The sequence below is a fragment of the Schistocerca piceifrons genome, chromosome 8 (assembly GCF_021461385.2).
Source record: "Schistocerca piceifrons isolate TAMUIC-IGC-003096 chromosome 8, iqSchPice1.1, whole genome shotgun sequence".
NCBI lineage: Eukaryota > Metazoa > Arthropoda > Insecta > Orthoptera > Acrididae > Schistocerca > Schistocerca piceifrons.
Window position 1 is genome coordinate 479,641,205 of NC_060145.1, and position 24,236 is coordinate 479,665,440.

The 24,236-nt window shown below is 44.2% G+C and overlaps 1 long non-coding RNA gene across 1 annotated transcript in view; it reads right to left on the reverse strand.

Annotated features, from left to right (window-relative positions):
- Positions 1–7,154: 7,154 nt before the first annotated feature.
- Positions 7,155–24,236, reverse strand: part of LOC124711643 — a 44,086-nt gene continuing 27,004 nt past the window's right edge. Inside the window, exon 3 of the long non-coding RNA XR_007005493.1 lies at positions 7,155–7,287. This is a non-coding gene — a long non-coding RNA (uncharacterized LOC124711643). The remainder of the gene's footprint in view (positions 7,288–24,236) is intronic.

The following is a 24,236-nucleotide window of genomic DNA, read 5'->3' on the forward strand; positions in this document are numbered from 1 at the left end:
CGCCCAGCGATCCTGGACACGAAGGTTGAGCGCTCACTCAACCTACTACCAAGCCTCAACTGCTATCACATCTCTTCGTTTGAGTCTGGTTGTCGCTTTCTGGGAGATTCCCGCGACCGACAACGTGTGTGCACTGAAGTTGGCTAGAATTGCAGCCGTCTTCCTGTGTGGTTTTTAACTTAATTTAATTCATTCCTTCATTAATGAAGTATACCAGCGGTCTCTTTTGACTTGTGGCCGTTGACGTTCCGGTGACCTGCCCTGGTAGTTGATGCAGTTTTTGACAGTGTATTTTCTTCGGCGTGTTGATGTTGTCCAGCACGGCATGTAGTTCGACAGCTCACGTGTTTTTGGTAATTTTAGGCGTTTATTCTGAGTTGGCTGGATTGGGCACCAGTATCCAGAACGTTGTGCTATTGACATCTTGTTGTCGTTTTACTGGTCTGGTGGAGCAGAATTGATCTTTTTGGTTGGTTCGTCGACTAGCCTTCGGTTGGGTTGCCTTCCAATTAAGAGGTTGTCAGTCTGGCTGCCTGTCTCACCTAAACGTGCGTTAGTGTTACTTTCCCAGGCCGACCCTTGGAACTTTCTGAGCGCCGCTCCTTGTGTTTCACATAGTGATTTCCTTTATAGTCTTAAGTACTCTGTATGGCCTTCAGCCGAGCTTATTAAAATTGCAAGGCTTTTCTTCTTAGGCCTTAGCCGGCCGAAGTGGCCGTGCGGTTAAAGGCGCTGCAGTCTGGAACCGCAAGACCGCTACGGTCGCAGGTTCGAATCCTGCCTTGGGCATGGATGTTTGTGATGTCCTTAGGTTAGTTAGGTTTAACTAGTTCTAAGTTCTAGGGGACTAATGACCTCAGCAGTTGAGTCCCATAGTGCTCAGAGCCATTTGAACCATTTCTTAGGCCTTAAGCCGTAAAAAAAATTGTTTCTTGTTTGATATGTGGCCTTCAGCCGAGTTTCAGCATTTCAAAATTAAAATTGAAACTTCCTCGTGCCTAGGCTTTAAGCTGTAAATTGGTTTCGGTTTGGTATGTGGGCTTCAGCCATGTTTTCAGCCTTTTCAACTCTAAAGTTGAACACTTTTGTCTAGGCCTTAAGCCGTAAGAAATATTTTCTAGTTTTTATGTGGCCTTCAGCCGAGTTTTCCAGCTTAAATTGAAAATTGGAAATTTCTTTGTCTGGCCTTTAAGCCATGAGATTTTTTGGGTGTCGTATGTGGCCTTCAGCTGAGAGTTATGTGAAACATTTTAGGATAAGGCCTTTAGCATATTTTAGTTGAAATTTAGAAGCTCTTCCCATTAGGCCTTTAGCCATAAAATTGTTTTCAGCATGGTATGTGGCCTTCATCCGAGTTTTAACTCTCTTAAATTAATTGCCGTTGAGTCGTAAGATTCTTATTCCTTAGTATGAGGCCTTCAGCCGAGTTTCATACGAAATATTTCAAGATAAGGCTTTCCGCCTTTTCAAATTGAAAGCTCTTCTTCCTAGGCCTTAAGCCATTAAATTCTTTTGTTGATATGCGTCCTTTAGCCGAGTTTTCAGCCTATTTAAAATTTGAAAATCTTTGTCTCAGCCTTAAGCTGTAACACATTTCTTGATTAATGTGAGGCCTTCAGCCGAGTTCTACAGAAAAAATTTAAGCTATGGCTTTCCGCCTATTTACATTGAAGATAAAAAAAATTCTAAAGAAGTGAAACCTCCAGAAGAACTCCTGTATCTCAGTTCGTTGCTTAGGCCTTGTGCCTTGCATTTTCGATGTGGCCTTCAGCTGATCTAAATTTAATCAAAGGAGGTCTTTCGTTAAAACTTTGAGAGTTTTGGTTCTTGCTTGTGTGATTGTGTGTTTTAAGAAATAAAGTTTATATGTTGAGTGCAACTGACAGTAACTTATTTTGGCCCCTTTCCACAAATATAACCGCGTCCGCTCTGTCCTGCTACCCCAGTGATTTCACTGAACAACAACAAAGACTAATCACATGTCGACTCACACACAGAGCCGATAGTCGGTCGGCGACCAAATACATGTCGTCTGATCAGACGACCGACCGAACGGCCAAGCAAGGCCATCGCCACTCAGGTTATGTGTGTCGGCAACGGACGGGCGAATCATGGCTATCTGGACCTCACTGATGCTGCGCCCCGACTGAGATCCCAGTTGCCACACACAGCACACCCGGAAAATATGTCCGCCACACCAAAGATAGTACAGCAGTACTAGTATCGATACACTCTGCAGCTGCCATTCACGGAGAGAAGACTGCAACGTTATGGCAGTAACCGAAGAAGAAATAAGGCACCACTGGACTGCAACCAATGCTAAAAAACAAGGCATGACGCGAGCCAGCCATGGCTCAATAATTGAGTACGGTTTATGCAAGAACGAAATAATTTTTAAATTTTCATTACTATCCGTTTCGCACTTTTTTGTAAGTGGGAATTTACGTCCTGTTGAGGAATCCATACTTAACCCTTTCTGCGTCTGCGATTCCAAATGGCATCATTAAATATTCCTGGTTTTTTCTTGAGCATCCCAATGCTTCAATGATACCGTTTGGCATCGCTTCACGTAGTTCCAAGTTTGGCCAACAGATGACAGTGGCGTTTCCTTTCATGACTCGCCGTTTGTTTGAAGTGCAGAACAGAGAAGTGTCGTGAGTTGTGCTACTGCATTTGTGAGTGAACAATAACTGTTGTGTTTAGTTTTATTCTGTGTAAACTGAAATTCTTGGTTGTGGAACCAACTTTATGTAGTTCCTCAAGGGCAAGGGAAAGAAATACGGTAAGTTTACAGTACAGTTACGTAGGCATTTTTTTGAGAAATTATTATGTAATTTCTAATGATGCCATTTGGAATCATTATTTTATTTATTAACCAATAGCTTCAAAAGAACTTTTGCAATGGATATGGCATATGTGCAACATATACAGTAAATATTCATCGCAAAACAATTTTCCCCAATTTTTTTCTAAATGTGACGCACATAGGGTTAAAAATCTATCAGTTTTAGGCTGAAATTCGTCCATGGAGCATTGAACAGAACTTTGTCCGGAGAAATATTGCATACGTAAAACGAAAGACACACGTTCTGGGACACTCGTCGATCGCCTCACAGAAGCACAGCCGTCAGTGGATTCAGGGAACAAACCAACGTGCTGTGCTGTACTGGACTGTCCAGGCACGGCCCCTTAACCAAAGATGTTAACATGTATACATCCTGCTCGGCATCTGTCTACTGCAGTATTTCGGTTGTATGCTATCATATTCGTTTCAACCAAAGCTAATGACTTAGCTGCGAGAGGCTGAACTGAAAAATACCTATAGATACAAGCTCACCTTAACAGTAGAATGCAAAAATTACTTACAATTATTACGCTGTGAACACATAAATGAAATATTCAGTTGAACGGACTACAGATATGACAATCAAGCGTAAAAGACACCATATAGTTATTCAGTCAATTAACAGAAACTTCGTACAAACAAAAGTAGAACAGAACGACTATGTACAACACAAGAGGAACAAAAACCAGTGCTTACCAAAAGTCGTATAGTCGTTACACAAGTAAAACAGTAACTGCGATAATACGGGTCGTGATTGTTTGATATAAAAAAGGGAACTACAAGTATCCTGTCGTCATTACGTATGTAAATAATTTGAATCACACAATTTCATGGGTTCAGTCGTCTCGTTAAGAACAAAAATAGTGTAGACACCCTTATGTACAATATACCGGAAACAGTAATCATCCTAACTATTGAATAAAAATGGGTGTAAAAATCATATTGTTATTACATCTGTAAAAATTAAACGCACCTGCAATACAGTTGTGTTATTGGCTACTGAATACGAGCTCCATGGCCAAGAACAGAGTGGGCATTACTGTTGTCAACAGTATCTGAATGTAAAAACCCAGTTTACAAACAAAATACACAACACATACCGCCGATATTTCTACATCTACATCTACATGGATACTCTGCAAATCACATTTAAGTGCCTGGCAGTGCTTTTTAATCTCTTCGGAAAAATGTACAAGGTCTCTAATTCATGTATTACTTAACGAATTAAATTCCAGGTTGAAAATCGAGCGCTCTTACATTGCACCCACACAGGAACTTAGGTTTACTATACACTTCTTTGTTAAATGTTCGCTGGTAGTCATGCTTATTTGCAGTACAGACAAACTTGACCCACCATAAGATCAACAGATGTCAGAAGCATGAAAAAATGCTACAGTCCCCCAATCGACGATGATGTGCTTTATGATTCTCACCGCCCCAAATGGATTACTGTATGCTAACTTTCAGAACTTATTGCGCTACATCTATTTTATAATCCCACAAAATAGGTTTCTTTATCAGTATAAATGTAACATATACTTATGTCTCATCTAATGTTACTATGTAGTGAATGAATTGGAAATCTATGGAGTTTGCTATTGCCTAGCGGGATTTATGCCAAGCGAACGTGGATAAAAGTCTGCTGCAGTATGTTACCCCCTGGTGGCACTGACGTAAACTTGTAGCTGAGTGTTGAGGGCTAGCTGTGCACGCCGTAAACCGTGCACATTGCTTATCAAGTCCGTATATATTTGGCCCTTAAGGCAATTACGTCACGTCAGTTGTGCACGTGCACAAGTTCCTTTACAATGACCACAAGGGAAGGTGTGCTCACGACCCTGATGCGAAGTTTCACCGAGTCTAGAGTAGCTGTAGCGCGGTAGATTTAAGTGCTGTATCTTTCAGATTGCAGAATCTACATTACTTTTAACAGAATCAAAAGAAAAATAACTAATAAAATAGCATGGTGTAAAAGTTGGGGTGCTCACGTGCTCTTGCGCTCTTACACATCAGCCAGGACTGCTCGTCCACCAGATGGGGTACTCACAGGTGTGTGCCAGTGGAGTTCCTAGCTGCCTTACAGAAGACCATAGAGAGCAACGAATGACCATCTATGCGGAATTGCTTGCACGTTTACTAGGCTGATAGAGCAAATTTTTTTATCGGACATCGTTACAGGCGATGAAACCTGGCTTCATCACCTCGAACCAGAATAAAAGCGCCCTTTTTATGGAGTGGTGCCACTCCGACTCTTCTCTGAAGAAAAACTTCAGAGCCACACCCTCAGCCAGCATGTCATGGCGGCGGTGTTGTTGGATTCTGAAAGGGCTATTCTGTTTGATGGCCTTCCTCACGGTGCAACAATCAAATCCGAAATGTATTGTAGTACCCTCAGGAAACTGAAGAAATAACTTCAGTGTGCTCGTCGCCGCAAAAATGCAAACAGATTTCTCCATCCCCATGACAAAACAAGGCCTCACACAAGCCTGCACACCAGAGAGGAGCCCACTAAACTTCGTTGTACAGTTCTTCCTCATCCACCCTACAGCCCAGATCTCGCACCTTCCTTCTTCCATCTGTTTGGCCCAATGAAGTATGCTCGCCACAGGGGGCAGTAGGGGGATGACGGAGAGGTTATTCAAGCAGCCCTGACGTCGACCTGTGGAGTTACCATGCAGGCGTGCAGGCCCCCACAATAAGGTGGCGTAAGACCAGGCATTGAACGGAGATTATCCTGGAAAATTGGGTTTTGTAGCCAAAATAGTGCCATCCGCCGAGTCACCTCTATACCACTTTCAACAGAAAAGTTTAATGAGCAGATTAATTTACTTAAAACCATAGTAGTCAATAATTAATATACGCCTAACATAGTGGACGATATCCACAAAAAGAAAACTGCAAGAACTACTACGCTCAACACCCCACGCGCTGAAGTTAACCCCCCCCCCCAAAAAAAAGAACGCTTTTCTATTCCTTTCGTAGGACCCATTTCCTATTAGATTCAGCGCATGCTTCGCAACAAATACAACTGCAATGTTGCCTTCTCTACTAATAATAATCTGAAGAGAAACTTCATTCATAATCTGAAATCTATTCGCTCCCCTACAGAAAGTTCTGGCGTTTATAAGATCATCTGTGATACCTGCTCCTCTTATTATATAGGGCAGACTGGACGTGCTTTCGCCATCAGACATAAAGAACATCTTTTGAGAAAGAACGGCACCAGTCCCCTAAATTCATCCTTTGCCGATCATCTCTTAATTACTGGACACGTGCCTAAAGCCATTGGCGATAGCAATATTCTGCATACCGAAAAGAAGGGACGTAGGTTAGATGTTTTGGAGGAATTGGAGATTTTCAAACTTCTATCTCGTCATGATGGCCTCATTCTCAAAGAACAGCTGCAGCTGCGAAATAAAAACTTTTTCGATTGTATAAAGCCATTTGCTTGATCTTTGATTCAGATTTCCTCATGCAGTTTGCCGAAATGTTATTTTCCTGTTACGTTTTTGCCGTTTTCTTGTATGTCATAACTGAGGTTTTTTTACGTTACAAAAGGCATCTCTGTTTAAAGCACATAAATATGTAACTTCATCTTATTATTATTATTGCTTACGTTATACCTGAATCTGCTTCATTACAATTCCATGTGTGTAATTTTGAATGTACAGTAGCCTAGTTGTTTCTGCGACTACTAGATGGCGCTCGCAGCAACACCATGTTTACTTGCCCACACTTTCTAACGTGGGCACCTCAGTCTTGTTGCAACCCGTGTTCACTCAGGTACGAGCAGCCCTTAGCGGCTCGCCATCTTATCTTATTTACAACTCTTCATGAGGTCACCTTTCGGCTCAGATTTTTTAGAATGTGACTAGTAAATACCGCATCTCTTTCCAGTCAGTACACACTTTAGTTTATTAATGTCTTATATACCTATTACGTTTTAGAACAGTTAGTTTAATTCTGAAGACGACGCTCATAGTAGCGTCGAAACCTGGTCAATTTTGACTTAATATTTGTGACCGAGGACTTATTTGTTCTAATATAATAATATGGAGTATTGCGATCCTGCTTTCAGAAAAAAAAGTGTTGCATTACTCATTTAACGCCCATCGTATTATGATCGTTGCTTCTCAGTAAACTTCCCACCTCTCTCTCTCTCTCTCTCTCTCTCTCTCTCTCTCTCCTCCCTCGCTTCATTTTACTCATTCATTTTTCTTCTCGAATGCCTGATAAACCGATTGTGATAAATATGTTAAGCTTACAATTGACGTGTAACAAGAAGTGAGTGAGTTACCGTTTTGCACGCCCAGTGTCTCGGCTCGTCTTGCAGTTACTGCTGCGCCGGCCACACTCCTTGGGTTCCACCGTACAGAGCCAGCGGCACGTCTGCTTCGCCTTGCGGTCGCCAGGTGTCATCCCAGTCAGAACGTTTGCGACCACTGAAACACATCGCGCGACGGCCGAAAAATATGAACACACTTATAAAATGGCACACAGAGCTAACGGAAAGTTTGAGTACTCTAGTGAGAGTCAAGAAAACCATAAACTTTAGTCCTCGACGCACTCACTCACACACACACACACACACACACACACACACACACAGGCTCCCAAACGCGTACGCACACACACAAACCTTGCCTACACTTCCTTTGTAAAAATTGCAACATTCAGAAATAGCAAGCACACTACACATCCGAAGCAAGTAATCGACCCTATGAACATGTGTAAGAAACAAACACGTTCGCAGACACACAATAGCATTTATATCTTTGGCTACGACAAGGTATAAAAGGGCTGGGCTTTGACGGAGCTGTCATCTGTACTCAAGTGATTAGTGTGGAAAGGTTTCTGACGTGATTATGCCCACACGATGGCAATTAGCAGACTTTGAACGCGGAATGCTACTTGGAGCTAGAGGCATCGTTCCTGAAACCTAAGAAAGATTCAGCACTGCGGTTCCAAACACGTAATTGGGAGGTTTCTGTTGATTGCACAGGTGAATGCCAGAAAAAGGAATCCCCTTCCAAACATTTCCCCCTCCCAGCCACTTCCTACCTTACCGTCGGCTCGTCTGCCACTTGGCTGGAAAGGCTTCGGACTGAGACTCGAACAGTTCACTGTGCTCTTTGATGCAGAGAATTAAACGTGTAAAAGACTCACCTGACCGTCTGGTTTGGACGTTGGAGCAGATTGCAAGGTCTAATCCAGAGATTGAGACAATTCAACGCTGGTATCAGATGCGAATTAGTCCATCTCCGCCATCAGGAAAAGGATTTTAGGGTTCACCTTGATAGGTCCGGCGTGCACTGCACGCAGAAAGTGGCTACTAGGGTAGTGGATTACGTGTGGCGTGCGCATGGAGATTTCTTGGGTTACAGAAATCCCCCTCCCCCTTTTCGGATTAGAGCCGAATTGCCTACCTAATTCGAAAATACATTCGCAACAATGTCCTCAGAGAATTCTTCTCTTCCAGATCCGATGTAGAGCGGACTGATATTATATTACTAAACTGCAGTTGCATCCAATGAAAGGTGCCAGAATTAGTATCGTGTATTGAAAATTATAATGCACATTTACACTGCGCTGAGTAAAGACATGGGACACCCCCTAATACCATGTCGGACCTCCTTTTGCCCGAAATAGTGCAGCAACTAGACATGAAAAGAATATTGGCCCACTCTTCGAACGTCCAGGTGGCATGTTGACAGCTCCCTCTAGACGTTCCCTTCAGTGAAGACGCGTCAGAGGCACACATACATTAAAGTGCACTCTGCCGGAGCCTTCTGTACACCGTTTTCCTCGATACAACTCGTCCAGTGGATGCTGGGAGGTCAGATGCCAGTTGCCCTGCAGTACTAAGGCGGTACCGTCGTGTCCGTACAGCCAAATAACGATTTTGTCTTTCAAATGTTACACGTGGTCGGCTGCGTCCAAGGTCTTCGGGATAGTTTAGTTATAAACTGTTGCCACATCGGAAAAATAACAGGACGACTCACATTAAGCCATAGGGTGGTGGGGTTTCGGGTTCCGCTAAATAGGTCAGGTGTCCACTACACACAGGAGGTGGGCTGAGAGGCGTGGACTGGGCGGTTTTTTAGGTTAGACAGACTTGGGAAAGATCAAAAAGGGCTCCAGTCTCAAAGGGTACAGGGCAAAGAAACGATGAGAATCGACCAAGCAGCAGTCGGTATTGTAGTTGTAAATTGTCGTAGTTGTGTTGGGAAAGTACCAGAGCTTCAAGCGCTGATAGAAAGCATTGAAGCTGAAATCGTTATAGGAACAGAAAGCTGGCTAAAGCCGGAGATAAATTCTGCCAAAATTTTTACACAGGTGCAAACCGTGTTCTGAAAGTTTAGATTAAATAATGTAGGTGGTGTTGTGTTTGTGTCTCTTGGTAGTAGTTTATCTTGTAGTGAAATTCAAATAGATAGTTCCTTCAAATTACTATGGGTAGAAGTTATATTCAACATCCGTACCAAAATAATAATTGGCTCCTTCTATCGACACCCCGACTCAGATGATATAATAGCTGAACGCTTTAAAGAAAACTTGAACCTCATTACAAATTAGAACCCCACTCATACAGCTATAATTGGTGGATACTTCAATCTACCTACGATTTGTTAGCGAAAATACACTCCTGGAAATGGAAAAAAGAACACATTGACACCGGTGTGTCAGACCCACCATACTTGCTCCGGACACTGCGAGAGGGCTGTACAAGCAATGATCACACGCACGGCACAGCGGACACACCAGGAACCGCGGTGTTGGCCGTCGAATGGCGCTAGCTGCGCAGCATTTGTGCACCGCCGCCGTCAGTGTCAGCCAGTTTGCCGTGGCATACGGAGCTCCATCGCAGTCTTTAACACTTGTAGCATGCCGCGACAGCGTGGACGTGAACCGTATGTGCAGTTGACGGACTTTGAGCGAGGGCGTATAGTTGGCATGCGGGAGGCCGGGTGGACGTACCGCCGAATTGCTCAACACGTGGGGAGTGAGGTCTCCACAGTACATAGATGTTGTCGCCAGTGGTCGGCGGAAGGTGCACGTGCCCATCGACCTGGGACCGGACCGCAGCGACGCACGGATGCACGCCAAGACCGTAGGATCCTACGCAGTGCCGTAGGGGACCGCACCGCCACTTCCCAGCAGATTAGGGACACTGTTGCTCCCGGGGTATCGGCGAGGACCATTCGCAACCGTCTCCATGAAGCTGAGCTACGGTCCCGCACACCGTTAGGCCGTCTTCCGCTCACGCCCCAACATCGTGCAGCCCGCCTCCAGTGGTGTCGCGACAGGCGTGAATGGAGGGACGAATGGAGACGTGTCGCCTTCAGCGATGAGAGTCGCTTCTGCCTTGGTGCCAATGATGGTCGTATGCGTGTTTGGCGCCGTGCAGGTGAGCGCCACAATCAGGACTGCATACGACCGAGGCACACAGGGCCAACACCCGGCATCATGGTGTGCGGAGCGATCTCCTACACTGGCCGTACACCACTGGTGATCGTCGAGGGGACACTGAATAGTGCACAGTACATCCAAACCGTCATCGAACCCATCGTTCTACCATTCCTAGACCGGCAAGGGAACTTGCTGTTCTAACAGGACAATGCACGTCCGCATGTATCCCGTGCCACCCAACGTGCTCTAGAAGGTGTAAGTCAACTACCCTGGCCAGCAAGATCTCCGGATCTGTCCCCCATTGAGCATGTTGGGGCTGGATGAAGCGTCGTCTCACGCGGTCTGCACGTCCAGCACGAACGCTGGTCCAACTGAGGCGCCAGGTGGAAATGGCATGGCAAGCCGTTCCACAGGACTACATCCAGCATCTCTACGATCGTCTCCATGGGAGAATAGCAGCCTGCATTGCTGCGAAAGGTGGATATACACTGTACTAGTGCCGACATTGTGCATGCTCTGTTGCCTGTGTCTATGTGCCTGTGGTTCTGTCAGTGTGATCATGTGATGTATCTGACCCCAGGAATGTGTCAATAAAGTTTCCCCTTCCTGGGACAATGAATTCACGGTGTTCTTATTTCCATTTCCAGGAGTGTACATGTTCAAAGCCGGTGGTAGGCAGAAAACATCTTCCGAAATTGTACTAAATGCTTTCTCTGAAAATTACTTTGAACACTTAGCTCATGAACCCACACTAATTTTAAATGGTTGCGAAAACACACTTGAACTCTTAGCCCCAAATAATCCTGATCTAATAGAGAGCGTCATGATGGATGCAGGGATTAGTGAACACAAGGTCACTGTAGCGATGCTCAAAACCATGTCAACAAAAACCACTAAAAATAAACGCAAAGTATATCTGTTTAAAACAGCACATAAAATTTCGCTTGATGCTTTCCTAAGAGAGAGTCTCCATTCCTTCCAAGCTAATTATGTAAGTGTAGACCAGATATGGCTCTAATTCAGAGATACAGTATTGACTTGCGCCATAGGGTGGTGGGGTTTCGGGTTCCGCTGGATAGGTCAGGAGTCCACTACACGCAACAAGCGGCTACACGGGTAGCAGGGGTTGTGTGGCGTGGGCTGGGCGGTTTTTTAGGTTAGATGGCCTTGGGCAAGTACAGAAAGGGCAACAGCCTCAACGGGTGCGGGGCAAAGTCAGGACATGCGGGGACCAAGCAGCAATCGGTATTGTAATTGTCAACTGTCGAAGCTGCGTTGGTAAAGTACCGGAACTTCAAGCGCTGATAGAAAGCACCGAAGCTGAAATCGTTATAGGTACAGAAGGCTGGCTTAAGCCAGAGATAAATTCTGCCGAAATTTTTACAAAGGTACACACGGTGATTAGAAAGGATAGATTGCATGCAACCGGTGGTGGAGTGTTCATCGCTGTTAGTAGTAGTTTATCCTGTAGTGAAGTAGAAGTGGATAGTTCCTGTGAATTATTATGGGTGGAGGTTACACTAAACAACCGAACTAGGTTAATAATTGGCTCCTTTTACCGACCTCCCGACTCAGCAGCATTAGTGGCAGAACAACTGAGAGAAAATTTGGAATACATTTCACATAAATTTTCTCATCATGTTATAGTCTTAGGTGGAGATTTCAATTTACCAGATATAGACTGGGACACTCAGATGTTTAGGACGGGTGGTAGGGACAGAGCATCGAGTGACATTATACTGAGTGCACTATCCGAAAATTACCTCGAGCAATTAAACAGAGAACCGACTCGTGGAGATAACATCTTGGACCTACTGATAACAAACAGACCCGAACTTTTCGAATCTGTATGTACAGAACAAGGAATCAGTGATCATAAGGCCGTTGCAGTATCCCTGAATATGGAAGTTAATAGGAATATAAAAAAAGGGAGGAAGGTTTATCTGTTTAGCAAGAGTAATAGAAGGCAGATTTCAGACTACCTAACAGATCAAAACGAAAATTTCTGTTCCGACACTGACAATGTTGAGTGTTTATGGAAAAAGTTCAAGGCAATCGTAAAATGCGTTTTAGACAGGTACGTGCCGAGTAAAACTGTGAGGGACGGGAAAAACCCACCGTGGTACAACAACAAAGTTAGGAAACTACTGCGAAAGCAAAGAGAGCTCCACTCCAAGTTTAAACGCAGCCAAAACCTCTCAGACAAACTGAAGCTAAACGATGTCAAAGTTAGCGTAAGGAGGGCTATGCGTGAAGCGTTCATTGAATTCGAAAGTAAAATTCTATGTACCGACTTGACAGAAAATCCTAGGAAGTTCTGGTCTTACGTTAAATCAGTAAGTGGCTCGAAACAGCATATCCAGACACTACGGGATGATGATGGCATTGAAACAGAGGATGACACGCGTAAAGCTGAAATACTAAACACCTTTTTCCAAAGCTGTTTCACAGAGGAAGACCGCACTGCAGTTCCTTCTCTAAATCCTCGCACAAACGAAAAAATGGCTGACATCGAAATAAGTGTCCAAGGAATAGAAAAGCAACTGGAATCACTCAATAGAGGAAAGTCCACTGGACCTGACGGGATACCAATTCGATTCTACACAGAGTACGCGAAAGAACTTGCCCCCCTTCTAACAGCCGTGTACCGCAAGTCTCTAGAGGAACGGAGGGTTCCAAATGATTGGAAAAGAGCACAGATAGTCCCAGTCTTCAAGAAGGGTCGTCGAGCAGATGCGCAAAACTATAGACCTATATCTCTTACGTCGATCTCTTGTAGAATTTTAGAACATGTTTTTTGCTCGCGTATCATGTCATTTCTGGAAACCCAGAATCTACTATGTAGGAATCAACATGGATTCCGGAAACAGCGATCGTGTGAGACCCAACTCGCCTTATTTGTTCATGAGACCCAGAAAATATTAGATACAGGCTCCCAGGTAGATGCTATTTTTCTTGACTTCCGGAAGGCGTTCGATACAGTTCCGCACTATCGCTTGATAAACAAAGTAAGAGCCTACGGAATATCAGACCAGCTGTGTGGCTGGATTGAAGAGTTTTTAGCAAACAGAACACAGCATGTTGTTATCAATGGAGAGACGTCTACAGACGTTAAAGTAACCTCTGGCGTCCCACAGGGGAGTGTTATGGGACCATTGCTTTTCACAATATATATAAATGACTTAGTAGATAGTGTCGGAAGTTCCATGCGGCTTTTCGCGGATGATGCTGTAGTATACAGAGAAGTTGCTGCATTAGAAAATTGTAGCGAAATACAGGAAGATCTGCAGCGGATAGGCACTTGGTGCAGGGAGTAGCAACTGACCCTTAACATAGACAAATGTAATGTATTGCGAATACATAGAAAGAAGGATCCTTTATTGTATGATTATATGATAGCGGAACAAACACTGGTAGCAGTTACTTCTGTAAAATATCTGGGAGTATGCGTACGGAACGATTTGAAGTGGAATGATCATATAAAACTAATTGTTGGTAAGGCGGGTACCAGATTGAGATTCATTGGGAGAGTGCTTAGAAAATGTAGTCCATCAACAAAGGAGGTGGCTTACAAAACACTCGTTCGACCTATACTTGAGTATTGCTCATCAGTGTGGGATCCGTACCAGGTCGGGTTGACGGAGGAGATAGAGAAGATCCAAAGAAGAGCGGCGCGTTTCGTCACTGGGTTATTTGGTAACCGTGATAGCGTTACGGAGATGTTTAATAAACTCAAGTGGCAGACTCTGCAAGAGAGGCGCTCTGCATCGCGGTGTAGCTTGCTCGCCAGGTTTCGAGAGGGTGCGTTTCTGGATGAGGTATCGAATATATTGCTTCCCCCTACTTATACTTCCCGAGGAGATCACGAATGTAAAATTAGAGAGATTAGAGCGCGCACGGAGGCTTTCAGACAGTCGTTCTTCCCGCGAACCATACGCGACTGGAACAGGAAAGGGAGGTAATGACAGTGGCACGTAAAGTGCCCTCCGCCACACACCGTTGGGTGGCTTGCGGAGTATCAATGTAGATGTAGATGTAGATGTAGATGTAGGTAGATTCATACCGCATAAGTTAATAAGAGACGGGACTGTTCCACCATGGTACACAAAACACGTCGGAACATTGTTGCAGAAGCAAAGAAAAAGACATGCCAAATTCAGAAGAACGCAAAATCCCCAAGACTGGCTAAGTTTCACGGAAGCTCGAAATTTAGTGCGGACGTCAATGCGAGATGCTTTTAATAGTTTCCACAATGAAATATGGTAGAAAACCCAAAAAGATTCTGGTCGTATGTAAAGTACACCAGTGGCAAAAAACAGTCAATACCGTCACAGCGCGATAGCGATGGAAATGTTAGCGATGGTGGTGCCACTAAAGCGGAGTCACTAAATATAGTTTTCCGTAATTCCTTCACGAAAGAAGACGAACTAAATACTCCACGATTCGAAACCATAACAGTTGTTAGCATGAGTGACATAAAAGTAGATACCTTATGTGTTGCGAAACAACTCAAATCACTTAAGAAAGGCAAGTCTTCCTGTCCAGATGGGTATACCAATCAGGTTCCTTTCAGAGTATGCAGAGGCAATAGCGCCTTTCTTAGCAATCGTATAAAGCCGCTCACTTGACGAAAGGTCTATTCCTAAAGACTGGAAAGTAGCACAGGTCACACCAATATTCAAGAAAGGAAATAGGAGTAACCCATTGAATTACAGACCCATATCACTGACCTCAACTTGCGGTAGGATTTTGGAGTATATACTGTACTCGAACATAATGAATCGCCTTGAAGAAAATGGCTTATTGATACATAACCAACACGGATTCAGAAAATATCGTTCTTGTGCAACACAGCTAGCACTTTATTCCCATGAAGTAATGAGTGCTGTCGATAAGGGATCTCAGATCGATTCCATATTCCTAGATTTCCAGAAGGCTTTTGATACCGTTCCTCACAAACGACTATTAATCAAATTGCGTGCGTATGGAGTATTGTCTCAGTTGTGTGACTGGATTCGTGATTTCCTCTCGGAGAGGTCACAGGTTGTAGTGATAGACGGTAAATCATCGAGTAGAACAGAAGTGATATCTGGCGTTCCGCAATGTAGTGTCATAGGCCCTCTGCTGTTCCCGATTTACATAAATGGTCTAGGTGATAATCTGAACAGCCCCCTTAGATTGTTTGCAGATGACGCTGTAATTTACCATCTAGTAAAATCACCAGACGACCAATTCTATTTAGAAACTGATCGAGAGAGAATTTCCGTACGGTGCGAAAAGTGGCGATTAGCACTAAACAAAGAAAAGTGCGAAGTCATGCACACCGGTACTAAAAGAAATCCGATAAATTTTGGGTATACGATAAATCGCACAAATCTATGGGCTGTCAATTAGACTAAATACCTAGCAATTACAATTACGAGCAACTTAAATTGGAAAGACAACGTTGATAATATTCTGGGGAATGCGAAACAAAGACAGCGCTTTGTTGGCAGAACACTTAGAAGATGCGGCAAACCCACAAAAGAGACAGCCTACATTGCACTTGTCCGTCCTCTGCTGGAATAGTGCCGCGCGTTATGGGACCCTTACCAGGTAGGATTGACGGAGGACATTGAAAAAGTGCAAAGAAGGGCAGCTCGTTTCGTGTTATCGCGCAATAGGGGTGGCAGTCACTGAAACAAAGGCGGTTTTCTTTGCGGCGAAATCTATTTACGGAATTTCCATCACCATCTTTCTCTTCCGAATGCGAAAATATTTTGTTGACACCCATCTACGTAGGGAGAAATGATCATTATAATAAAATAACAGAAATTATAGCTCGAACGGAAAGATTTAGGTGTTCCTTTTTCCCACGCGCCATTCGGGAGTGGAATGGTAGAGAAGAAGTATGAGAATGGTTCGATGAACCCTCTGCCACGCACTTAAGTGTGAATTGCAGAGTAACCATGTAGATGTAGATGTAGATCAGGCCTCATCAGTTTGCGACTGTCCTGCTCCCCTGCATTCTATGGCTCTACACCGTAGAAAGTCTGGTAGGGATCTTCTCTGCGCCATACTGCATCGTCTGTGACTGTATACACAGCGATTGTGGATGTGGGACTTCTCGGCAAACACTATCCCGTTTGATTGCTACCCTGACGTCATCACTGGCTTGGTTGTATGTAGACCGGAGTGCCATCTTTCAATCAGGATACGATCGTATGGCCACCTGTTGACAGTTTGTATGATTATATCGCGAATTAGACACAGAACGAGGAAATAGTGGTCTGTTGCTTTAATTTTGGACACCAGTGTATGGTGTTCGAAGCTTAAAGTGACGACACGTGTTTCCCTCACCGTTTCCGTGTAATCCATTGTGAAACTCTCGCTAGGCAGTGATGCTTAGTTACCGTAACAGAGAACAATTACGCATGAAAACATAATAGGAAGTCACAATCTCTGTCTTCTCTTACAATTTTTACACTCTACAGCTCCCTCTACTACGATAGAGGTTACTCCCTGATGTCTTGATATATATCCTATAATACTGTTCCTACACACCATGTCGCAAAAATTTTGATTTGCTCCTTTTTCAGTTTCCTCTAGTTAATGAATTACTTTCTTATATTGCTGTACTTTAGACATATAAGGGACAGCAAAATGAAAACAAGACAGTTCGAAAACAGGAACTCAACTCTTCATTATTTTGAAAGTAACTGACACAACTGTTAAAATATTTATCCCAAAGTGAGACGAAGTGGTCGCCTTCTGTATCTGCCTTCCGTCCCCCATATGACTCCTCTGTGACCTCATCCACTTCCCCCACCTCCTCCTTTTCCTCCTACATTTCCGCACCCTTTTGTCCACATCCTTCATCCCCCCCCCTCACCACCTGGATTCCTCCTTCCTCTCCATCCCTCTCCCATTGCCGCGCCTCTATCGCTGTATTCCTTCCCCTCTCTACCCTTACACCCTCCATCTCCTCCATAAGGCCAATTTCCAGCACCTCTCACTCACGTATGATGAACCTTGCCAGGATCTCGACCCTTCCTACCAACTGTAGCCTGGCCTTGTTCCCCCTCCCCTCCCTAGGGCCCCCCTTTCTTCTCACCTCCTCCTCTTGGAGCTGTTTCTCGTCCTTCCCCTCCCCTGAGTCTCTGCATCCCCTCCGCAGCCATTTCCCTCTCTCATTCTTCCCTCCCAGGCCCCCTTCAGTGCGCCCCCTATCCCGTCTCCCCTTCTCTCCCTTCCCCCTCTAACACCCCCCTCCCCACCTTCCTTCCCTTCTCCCTTGTATCTGTACTGCTAGGAGATCCTCCCAGTTTGTTCTTTGTCATCGGTGTGTCTGGTGCTGTTCTACAATGACATCAAGTGCTGTGACTTTAATCATGTGCTGGACTTGTACATAGTGTTGCTGTCTGTGATTGTTTTGTGATATTCCACCCGTCGCCACTTTTATGCTCCAGCTGTACTTTACCTTGTGTTTCTTAATCGTGACAGTGAGTGGTTATTTTAGATTTTTATCTCCATTTTTACAGTCATCCCCTTTGTATTTTATATTCCATTATGTAACCCCATTTTTTAAACCTATGTCTTTCCATATTTCCTCTTTTTGTTGTTTTAAATGTCTCCATCTTCTGTACTTAGTGTCTCGCGTCTGAAGAGCGGCGCCTACACTGCTGCCAGCCAACTCAGATGGGGAGTTGAAATGCAATAAAGAGAAGAAAAAGAGGAGAACATTGCTTTCATGGAAAAATATGTGAGGTATGGAGAATGTGTAAAGGATTCGCAGTGAAATTTTTCCAATACACTCGAAACGATCTTGCCAACAAGTGGGTTGACATTTTGCTGGCAGGTTGTTTTGACTATGCTAGAAATGTTTCACTGGGAAACCCTTACACATCCTGCATACCTCAATATTCGATTTCCATATTTTTAGAGTTGTCAAGAAGGTCATTAGAGGCCATAGATTTGCTTCAGACGAAAAAGAGCGCTCTTGGGGACTAACATGATTCGGTAGACAAGTGCAAACTTTTCCCATGAAGGCACTGAACTCCACAGTTTACTTAATTTTTTTCAATCTTTCACCTTTTCATTTTACTGCCCCTTATATACAGCACTGATATTGTTATTAAAATAGTATGCATGTAGCGTATTACATGTGGGGATGACAGCAAGATAAATTTCGCGATGGGGGAGGGGGAAAGAAACAATAAAAAAGCATGAACGCTCTTTCTCCTCCCCAGAACCAAACACTTGGTATACATTTGCTGGTTTTAAGGTAAATAGTAGTAGATTAAGACAGGAATAATTTTTTTAGCAAAGTTAGCTAAGGAAACGAATTGTAAATTGATTGCTTCTGACTATCTTAATTAAAAAGAAACAACAGACAACTGCGAGTAGGATTCGTGCTCTGAGGGTTCTGTGCAAACTTAATTGTATGTATATAGATAATAATAATAATAATCATTATTGTTGTTATTATAATTTCGTGTGGACCAGTATGCAAGTTTTTCTGTTGGAGACGACATCGGCGACCTACGAGTCCTTAATCTACGCCAGTTGCCCACGTGGTGAAAGTTGACAGAGTAACGTGGAATCCGAGTCGTTGCTGGCGATGTCTCACATTGTTGAGAGGTGAAGGCTAGGTTAAAACGAAGACAAAAATTCGTGGTTCGACCGAGATTCGATCTAGCAGCATCTCAGTTTACAGGCACGCCCTTTTCCGCCTTTTCTTTTGTTGAAAGCTAGAGTGTAAAAACGTGACCCAGGTAGCGTTCGATCCAAAAATCCTTCGTTTCCTAGCCAGACATTTTACCGCTTTTCTATGCTAGGTTAAAAAGCAGAGAGAAAGAAATTGACACAGTCCGTATTCGATCCTACAACTTATTGGCTTCTGACCAGACGTTTTTCCGTCCTTTTCATTATTATTATATTATTATTAATCGAGCCAAAGCTGCCTTGTTTATTATGCAGAGTCAAATTATAAAATAAAAAACATTACATCCAGACCTGTTAGTGAACTATCCAACTCGAGCCCTCCAACGAAAGCTCTACTCACTACACTTCATTTATTTATTTTCATTCTATTTTATTGTTTAATGCTGAACATCTGTAGTCTTATGTATCCACTACCCATCAGACAGCACTGAAAGTCAAGTCATCTCTCACATGAGTGTTCGTATACAGTTTTGCTACAGAGCATGGCATTACAAGCCTCTAGCATTCGCACCTGGCCTCAGCCTATGCTCTCCCGATGAAACGTAGGGGTGAGCATGTTGTCAAAAGAGTCCTTAAAGCGGCTGGCTGCTCCAATAGACAAAGTGAGGGTTCCCCATAACCAGAGGCCACGGAATGTACAAAATAACCGAGCACCCAGATTACTGTTTTGTTTTTCGTTTTCTGAAAAAATAAAGTTACAAGCCGCCGAATGATATCAGTGGTGTAGACGGGGTCAGCAGAGCGGGTATGGAAAGCCAAGTATTACGGAGCCAGTTTCAGTTTGCCAAATGCAGGTAAGTCGATGCTGGATGCTGTCTATAAGAGCACGTTTATTACATCTACATCTAAATGTACATACATACTCCGCAATCCACCATACGGTGCGTGGCGGAGGATACCTCGTACCACAACTAGCATCTTCTCTCTCTGTTCCACTCCCAAACAGAACGAGGGAAAAATGACTGCCTATATGCCTCTGTACGAGCCCTAATCTCTCTTTGTGGTCTTTCCGCGAAATATAAGTTGGCAGCGGTAAAATTGTACTGCAGTCAGCCTCAAATGCTGGTTCTCTAAATTTCTTCAGTAGCGATTAACGAAAAGAACGCCTCCTTTCCTTTAGAGACTCCCACCCGAGTTCCTGAAGCATTTTAGTAACACTCGCGTGATGAACAAACCCACCAGTAACAAATCTAGCAGCCTGCCTCTGAATTGCTTCTATGTCCTCCCTCAATCCGACCTGAAAGGGATCCGAAACGCTCGAACAGTACTCGAGAATAGGTCGTATTAGTGTTTTATAAGCGGTCTCCTTCACAGATGAACCACATCTTCCCAAAATTCTACCAATGAACCGAAGACGACTATCCGCCTTCCCCACAACTGCCATTACATGCTTGTCCCACTTCATATCTCTCTGCAGTGTTGCGAAAAATGGCTCTGAGCACTATGGGACTTAACATCTGTGGTCATCAGTCCCCTAGAACTTAGAACTACTTAAACCTAACTAACCTAAGGACATCACACACATCCATGCCCGAGGCAGGATTCGAACCTGTGACCGTAGCAGTCACGCGGATCCGGACTGAAGCGCCTATAACCGCACGGCCACCGCGGCCGGCGCAATGTTACGCCCAAATATTTAATCGACGTGACTGTGTCAAGCGATACACTACTAATGGAGTCTTCAAACATTACGGGACTCTTTTTGCTATTCATCTGCGTTAATTTACGTTTATTTATATTTAGATTTAGCTGTCATTCTTTACACCAATCACAAATCCTGTCCAAGTCATCTTGTATCCTCCTACAGTCACTCAACGACGACACCTTCCCGTACACCACAGCAACATCAGCAAACAGCCGCACATTGCTATCCACCCTACCCAAAGATCATTTATGTAGATAGAAAACAACAGTGGACCTACCACACTTCCCTGGGGCACTCCAGATGATACCTTCACCTCCGATGAACACTCACCATCGAGGACAACGTACTGGGTTCTATTACTTAAGAAGTCTTCGAGCCACTCACATATTTCGGAACCAATCTCATATGCTCGTACCTTAGTTAGGAGTCTGCAGTGGGGCACCGAGTCAAACGCTTTCCGGAAGTCTAGGAATATGGCATCCGTCTGATACCCTTCATCCATTGTTCGCAAGATATCATGTGAAAAAAGGGGGAGTTGCGTTTCGCAGGAGCGATGCTTTCTAAAGCTGTGCTGATGCAGAGACAGCAACTTCTCTGTCTCAAGGAAATTCATTATATTCGAACTGAGAATATGTTCGAGAATCCTGCAACAAACCGATGCTAAGAATACTGGTCTGTAATTTTGAGGCTCCGTCCTTCTATCCTTCTTATGTACAGGCGTCATCTGCGCTTTTTTCCAGCCGCTTGGGACTTTACGTTGCGCAAGAGATTCGCGATAAATGCAAGCTAAGTAAGTAGCCAATGCAGTAGAGTACTCTCTGTAAAACCGAATTGGAATCCCATCAGGACCTGGCGATTTATTTATTTTCAACCCATTCAGCTGCTTCACAACCCCAGGGATGTCTATCACTATGTCCTCCATACCGGAATCTGTACGATCCTTCTGCGTGAAAGATTTCTCAAATGCTAAATTTAAAATTTCAGCTTTCGTTTTGCTGTCTTCCGTTGCCAGGGCAGACTGATCAGTGAGTGACTGGATGGAAGCCTTCGACCCGCTTACCGATTTTACGTAAGACCAGAATTTCCTTGGGCTTTCAGCAAGATCTTTTGCTAAAGTATGACGGTGGCTCTTTTTACAGCAACACGAATCTCTACTAACTTTTGCCTGTCCTCATTCTCCCGATCTTTCTTGTACCGCGAGTGCAACTGTCTTTGCTTCCTGAGCATTCTCCGAATTGCACTGTTAAACCACGGTGGGTCTTTTCCGTCCGTAACCCACTTTTTCGGCACATACTTCTCCAATGCCTGATTTACAATGTGTTTAAAATTTGTCCAAAATTCTTCAACCTACATCGTACCGGAAGTAAATGAAGTCGATTCATTTACTAAGTGGGATGCTAACAACTGCTTATCTGCTCTTTCTAGTAAAAATACTCTTCTAGCCTTCTTGACCGACTTTTAAACTTTCGTAATGACAACATCATGATCACTAATCCCTGTGTCAACACTGACACCGTCGATGTGGTCTGGTCTGTTCGTGGCTACCAGATCTAAAATATTTCCATTACGCGTTGGCTGTCGATTTAGCTGCTCAAGACAGTTTTCGGACAATGTGTTCAAAAGTAATTCACACGACGGCTTGTCTGTACCATCTGTAATGAATCCATAGACATCGCAGTCTATACTAGGTAGGTTGAAGTCGCCTCCGACTAATATAGCATGATCCGGGTACAGAGTGTAGACTCCCTTTGCATGAGTCTAGAACTGTCACGGTGGAACCTGGAGGCCGATAATAACACCCAACAATTAACTTTATTTCTTCTAGCCCTGTTAAACGTGTCGAGATAACTTCACAATCACACTCTACTTCGATCTCAGTAGACACAATATTTTTGTCAACTGCAATGAAGACACCACCTCCTACGGTGTGTAATCTGTCTTTCCGATACACGTTCCAACCCTCACTAAATATTTCAGAACTTCCTATCTCAGGGTTCAGTCAGGTCTCAGCCCCAAGAATAATTTGCGCGCGTCCGCAGCTCGTGGTCGTGCGGTAGCGTTCTCGCTTCCCGCGCCCGGGTTCCCGGGTTCGATTCCCGGCGGGGTCAGGGATTTTCTCTGCCTCTTGATGACTGGGTGTTGTGTGATGTCCTTAGGTTAGTTAGGATTAAGTAGTTCTAAGTTCTAGGGCACTTCCGACCATAGAGTCCCATAGTGCTCAGTGCCATTTGAACCATTTTTTAATTTGCGCGCCACCCGCTTCCTGGAGGTTGGTAAATTCCGAACACTCTGAAAATTTACTGCTACATTTGTCTGTGTTACCGATTCAGTCCGATGCAAACGGTCATCATTGGGGATCAAATTACTTACCGCTCTGTACAAAGAAGAGACCACTGTCGTGGAAAGAAACGGGAAACTAATACTGTTCCACACTGTCTTCCAGAGGACAGCAGTTCTATGGGAGTGGGACAGACAATCCTTTCCGAGTGAGCTAGCAGAGACCAGCTCGCAGGTACCTGCCGCTACAGTACATCGGAACCCGAACAGCCCACGGCAAGGTAAGATTCTCTAACGTGTCGTAGTTTAAAATCAAGGCGACCAATATTAACAGGTAGAGCAAGACTTGGTGGGCGCACATGTCAGAATAGCAAGTCTTGAAATTATATGATTCCTGGATAATAATCAAAACCGTGTACCGAATGTATAAACTAGAGGGAAACCCCCGTAAGATAGTGAGTGTTTCTCGCGTCGTGATCGCATAGCGCAACCTAAATGTGTAACGTCTCCATAAAAACCGGCCACACAATAGCGGAGTTTTTTTTTCATCATCGCAGGAATCAGTATTAACTGGGTAATGTAAAATAACTTACACAAGGCATATGCATCCAAGAAGCAAACGTCTTGGAGATGTGTAACATGGCGCCAGGCGAGTTCCAGTGTTCCCCCCTAGACTTTGTCAGTTTTCCAGTTAGGTGGCGCCATTTTAAGAGGGTAACAATGAACGATGGCACCCAATGGCGTACGCCAGTCTACAGCAGTACCCCACCGCACAGGAACATCTTCGAAGCTCGGTAGTGTGAGAATTTTACTTTGGCCCCGTCAGGAATTCAACAATAATTTTACATTGGAAACTCACTACGACGGAGAAGGACCACCACGTCTGGATACGCCTGAACAGTAAGGGTTGCACCAGATACACACATTCTACATAACTGCAATGATGACGTCGGCGTCAGCTGACCATCGGCAAGTGACTTTGCGACGATGCTTTATGTGGGAGAGAACTACACGAGCCTCAGGGTGAAACCGATTACCTGTAACACACAGGCAAAATAACTATGAGAAACATGATGAGATGCCATGTTAACATCTATGAAAGCAGGGCACAGTGGGCAGAAATGGCTGCAGAAGCTGAAATCACATCTCAGTTCTCCGATACTGGAGCCAAAATTGAGCGACCAGAAAGATGACTGTCAGTCACATTCGCCAACGCAGAACATAACCTGCTATTTATTGCCGTCGCTACAGTTTTATAGTTAAAATTAAGCAAAGTGAGAGGACGAAAAGAGTTCACAGAGACACGGCCGTGTTGTTTCGGTATTAATATTAAAGTCTACAGGCACAGTTCTCCCC